Below are 6,000 nucleotides of genomic sequence, written 5' to 3' on the forward strand. Positions count from 1 at the left end.
GTTTTGTTAAATGATTTTAAACAACGATTTTATTAGATAAATGTGTCGATATAAAAAGGTGGATAAGCGTTCAAACAGTTGTTATCTGACATTAGTTGATATCTTATTTAAAGCTACAGTGTGTAATAATTACAGGGATATAGAGTCAGAAATGTAATATATTATACATAACTATGTTATTTATCATCATCTATGAGCTCAGCCTCTTAACCTTAATATTTGCGTTGCCTTAGAATTNCCCTTTAACAACCCTCTTTCAGAGACATAGACAGGTATCCGGTATTACAGGCTAAAAAAGAAACCAAACGACCCCCATTTAAAAGGGGCGGACCTTTTCTTCCGTGTCAATGTGCATATAGTCTATACAAGGCTTTGTTTTTGGTGCACTCTATAAAGCCTCAAACGCAACACTATTTCTGACATTTTGAATTGAAATAGCTTCCTGGAAGGGAAGTGAAACATCTTCAAACTTGGAAACAAAGTCCAGTGGATTGTTTTTTTGTTTTGTTTCTTGTTTTACTTTTTTGGAATTCAAAGTTTTGTTAAATGATTTTAAACAACGATTTTATTACATGAACGTGTAGATATAAAAAGGTGGATAAGCGTTCAAACTGTTGTTATCTGACATTAGGTGATATCTTATTTAATGATTTAATATTTAATCTGAAGAAACAGATAGTCAGGGACATGACCAAAGCAGATTTCTGCCACCAGAAATTAAACATTTGCCTTAGTTCTTTCAAACAACTGTACTGCTAAAAAGAACTGAACACTAGTCTAAGGCCCACTTTAAGGTACCCCTTACCCTGGCACTACATTCTGGATGTTTTATGTCTTACCCCAACAGGAAAATGTTAAAAATCCTGTTGACTACAGGTAAGTTATTAACTCACAAGGTCTCCACTAAGCACTACCACCAAAACCTATTAAATCTTAAGTAGTTCACACAAAATATATAAATATATCAGAAAAAAGGAAAAGATTTAAAAATCATTTTCATACCTGTGATCATCATAAAACCAAAATAAGTGCTTTTCTAAACATGTATTTTTCAGTTCATATTCAAAAATGATGACAGTTTTCTTGAAAAAATAACCCTTTTCCTTTATAAAGACATGTTTTATCTCATCAAAATGACACCCAATTCTGACCTACAAAGTCTCAAATAACATCTTACTTTGATCTCATGACTTCCACGGTGATGTAAATGTTAGCTTAACACCTTGATTCGGTTTGTGGGAGGACGATAAGAACCCGCAATCCATTTTCAGAGACCAGCTTTGATCTTTTAAAAGGGCAATAGGTATTGTGATGCCATCACTGAGTCAAGTAAGTAGTGAAGAAGTGGATGAATTGATGTTTGAAAGTAGGTGTAATAAGTGGATGTTAGAATGCGGTGAAAGTCCACCTAAAAAAGAAATAGTCTGGATATGCTCTATTGTTGCTGTATTGTTGGCTCTACTTATAGTTCCATATGGCTCCCAGTAAAAAGAAAGAAAAATACATTTTTGATAAATAAAACAATTGTGAAACAGAATAGAAGATAAGTGGATAAAAATAACATGTATTATTTAATTAAATGCTAAATTTAAACTGGAAGAAATGTAACTGTAATCAGTGTAGTTTACACAACTAGTAACCTCACAATACAAACTCCATTTGACTTTATTCTTCAGCTTTTCAACAAAAGCTGAAAAATAAAGTCCCTGGAGCACAGAAACATATATAACATGCAGGACTGTGGATCCCGAGGACCAAGTTTTAGGGCCACTAACTTATATGATAGATACTGTGTTTGCTTTGGTGTTAATACTGGAAGTTTACATACACTAAAATTATTTTGCCTTTACAGAATTTGACCAAGTCAAGTTCTAATGACGGTATAAGATGGATTAGGAATGTACCTAATTATTATTTTGCTAATCAATTAAGTGGATGACTATTTTGCCATTAACCAATTAATAGTAACTAGAGGTGTATAATAGGAGAGCCTTTACTGAATTTAAACTAGGTGAAGTTAATTCTATAGCAGCTTATTAATTCTGGATAGGGTAAAAAAAAAAAAAAACTCAAGTTTACTATTATTTGACTTCTTAACTTTTGTCATTTCAAATAATCTGTTTGATTGTTTCAGTTCCAGGTAATTTACAGATTTTAGTTTAGAGGAGCCAAACCTCGGGTACACTACTTACTTGCAGTACATGATGGGAAATTCAAACAAAACAAGCAAAAACATTGAAAAAAAGACCTTTGTCTGGTTAATATCTGGCTTTGATTTCAATTCAATTCAGTTTATTAATATAGCGCCAATTTACAACATGTGATCTCAAAGCACTTTGTAGAGACAATTCAACCAGTTCATCCAGTAAGATTGGTTCAAAGTTTTCTATCTAAGGAAAACCAGCTGTTTGCATGGACTCACTGACTAAAAAGGCAATCCCTCACACAAATTTCTTGAATCCAAATTTCCTAAACTCATCATGAAGAAAATATTTGATTAGGTAAACTTAATCATTTTATGTTTTTAGGGATGCTCTTTAGACATCTGTGTCAACACAAGACAATCACACCACTACCCCTGAAGTATGCTGTAAAATGGTAATAATTGTGATTGGAATAACATTGGGTGCTTGTATCGCATCACATTTGGAGAACTGTTGTGTTTCCTTACACTTCAAGCTACTCAGAGGGAGATTTCACAGCCTGAAACTAGAATTATTTCCATATTTACTTCCATCCAGTCCAAACTCAAGAGCAGAGAGTAAACAACGTCCTCATCACAATGAGTCAGTGATAATGATGTTGTCGAATAATGTTCTAAAAAAATTCCCAAACGTAGGTCTTTTTAATTTACAGCAACTGGAAATAAACCCGATAAATGCTACATTCATTTCAATCATGGAAAAACTCATTTTCCTCTTCAGGCTGAGTGCGCTTCTCTTGAAAAGAACAAAGAAAAAACAACTCTGGTTGTGTTTTTTGTTGTACTGAGAGGCAGTAAAAGGAGGTTCAACAAGGGGGAAAAGTTAATGATGTGTGATTAGGATGCACAAAGTTTTAACAATTTTTTTTCTGGGTTTCCCGCAAAGTTTTCTTCCTCATTAATTAGCTATAGTTTGTTATGCAGTTATACAGAATATCGAGTTAAAAGATGCACTTTTTTATGTAGTAGTCATCATTTTAGCTCTAAATATATGGCATGTACAGCTGATTATCCTTAGTTTTGAGTACATAATGAAAGCATCGTCATTATCAACACTCTCAACCTCCACACACAGTATTTATTATAGATTAATTGACTACAATTATGATTTTTTATTAAATGTTATGACTTTTATACCCCAGAAGGGATAAAGCATGATGGAAAATGGACGGATTTTATGACTTTTATTCATTCAGTTCTAATTCTGATTCTAAAGCAAGTAAGGAGTTACTCATATTATCACAGTTCAGTTACCATCATTCACAGTAACCAGTATGCTGTGTAAATGATTTATGGTTACTGACTTTACACTCTGCTCCACTGGGTAACTAAAAAAAAAAAAAAAACACATCTGGTAAGACTCAGAGGAGCTTTACTGTGTACAGCTCTCTCTCAGGAGAGCCTGGCGAGAGTCCATAAAGCCATGAGATGCATCATGCAGCTCACATGTCTAATTTTACTGCAGTGCTTACATGCATAAATAGACCAGTGCATCAAATAAGCCAGTTGTGCAATTACAGTACACTCATCATGTGATTATAAGGGGTCAATGAAGCCTGTAATGCCATGTGAGCAGCACTTGGAGTGTAAAATTGAACCTCAATAGCTATAACAATGAGCCGTTAAGTAAAAGGTCAGCATTAGTTCAGGTTTTTTAATCTGTCCTCTTTTTGTTTTTTATGGTGCTTTATTAATTGTTATTCCATTTATCCTGTTTTGTAATCCAACATTGCATTAAAAAAAACATTTGCAGCAATGTGCATAACATGGAAGTCATGCACAGAGTATAATTTTAAAAAATCTACTCATTATGTTGTTCCACAGACTGTATAAAGTCCTGCTATACATTTCTTGCTATCTGATCTGAAGATGGAGAACTTTGCATGTATTTGTTATTGGCTGGTGTTTAACGATAACATTGAGCTAAAAAACTATAGCTGTTGATTTTTACCTGGTGGAAGTATACAACAAAATAATGCAATGATGGCAGTATTTTGATTGAAGTTACTTATGGTAAGTTCAGTAATTGTTTTTGGCAGGAAAAATCCTCCATAAAATATACCTTTGCAAGTTGCACATTCACACTCTCTGTAGCCACCAACAAGGTAATTATTTTGGGCCATTCTTCTACCCCCATCGCTTCTACAGTAGAAACGAAGGCTAACTCTGAGTGCCAGGGAGGGAGCCTGAGGTAGTTAATGTCTTGTCAAGGCTATTTTTCAGGGGTTCAACTAGGTAAACCTACAATATTTCACAGTGCCTCTGTTCTGAGATATAAATAAAAACAATTATCCCTTCCAATGGTTGTGTATTCTTAAAATGTTTCATTTTCTAATGAATCACCCAGTAGCTTATTTTGCCTTGTGAAGATGCTGATCCTTTAGGATACCTCCTGTAGGCTTTAATCCTTTAAAATCTGTGAATAATTAAACTGTTATTTTCTATTTTAAGGGAATCTATTTCTGTTTTTATCACACTTTGAAATAATAATAATATAAAAATAAACTGAGAAAACAAAACCAGAAACACAACAGAAATTGATATAAGTACAATTCTTTAATCATTGTGGCACTTCGAAGTAGCCATGAGGTTTTTTAATTTGTTGCTTAATGCGATACAGTTTAATTTTTGGATGGGGGGAAAAAAAAGAAATTTTTCTTTCTCCTCCTCACTTAGAGGTCTGTATTTGAGCAAGTAAGCTGTTGTAGTTAAACATTTCAAACTAATTTGGCTTTTAATGCATGATTTGCAAAGATTTGTTACCGTACGCCCATGTGTAAGCAACCGCAGGAAGGGGATGCTGTGAGCATCACCAGATAAAACTTATGTAAAAAGCCTGGTTTTAAATGTCACGGCTGAGAAACAAAAAAAGGCACGGCAAGTTGAAATGCAATTTTCTAGGCAACCATGATTTCCTCTAAATATTTAACATCTCTTCTTTGCAGAAATGTAAACTGAATGACTTCCTGGCACAAACTTGATTTTGCAATTTTGTGCCAACAGGGAAATAGGAATGTTATTTCAGTAGCTTAATGTTAACCCGCTGTATCCAAAATGTTTACTGATGTGTATTGGATCGCATTAAATATTATGTATTAACTTGAGATGTGTGGAGATGTTCCAAAATGTATAGGAAGGCGTCCATTTAACTATTTCCTACAAAATCATTCAAAGCACCATTGCCACGCTCTGGGAAACAATTGCACAGCAAAAGTGTCCTTTTGTTTAAAAAGCCTTAAATCTGTCAAGGTTAGCTGTAAAATCATGTGAGCATTAGTTGATTTTAGAGCAAGGGCTTCTTTCTTGGTTTAATCCTTTGTTCTAGTTTATCGTGGACTTGACTCTAAGTGGTTTCTGATTTTGTTTCAAACCTCCTTAAGAAATGATGTTCATCTGTGGGTGACATTTTGATTCTTTTTCAGGTATTCCTGAAAAAAGTTTATTGTAATACATACAATAAACTGAAGAAATTATCCCATAATCTCAAGCTGATCTGCAGGATTTGTGTATTTGTGTATATTTTTATTAAATATTATCTATTCCACATTGAATCCATGGAGTTTCTAATCGTTATTGTAAAAAACTAATCCAGCAAATATTATTATGGCATGTATATATTTTAGCTTGGACACATTATCTAATTCTAACTTGTTTTAATTGAAGACAGGCATTTAAAAATCAAACAGGCTTGTGTTTTTTGCAAAAGAGAAATCTTTAAAATAATTAATGCTGATGATGAGTTTATTTAGTTACTTAAACCTGCTGGCTAGAATGGAAACCAGAGGGAGAAAAAAAAT

General features: G+C 33.5%; 1 protein-coding gene across 1 annotated transcript in view; it reads left to right on the forward strand.

The window, feature by feature from the left end:
* Window positions 1-6,000, forward strand: part of cdh18 (cadherin 18, type 2) — a 194,123-nt gene that overhangs the window by 86,847 nt on the left and 101,276 nt on the right. The gene's annotated exons all lie outside the window — the stretch shown is intronic.

Source organism: Cyprinodon variegatus, unplaced genomic scaffold, assembly GCF_000732505.1.
Source record: "Cyprinodon variegatus isolate N-32 unplaced genomic scaffold, C_variegatus-1.0 Scaffold42, whole genome shotgun sequence".
NCBI classification, from domain to species: Eukaryota; Metazoa; Chordata; class Actinopteri; order Cyprinodontiformes; family Cyprinodontidae; genus Cyprinodon; species Cyprinodon variegatus.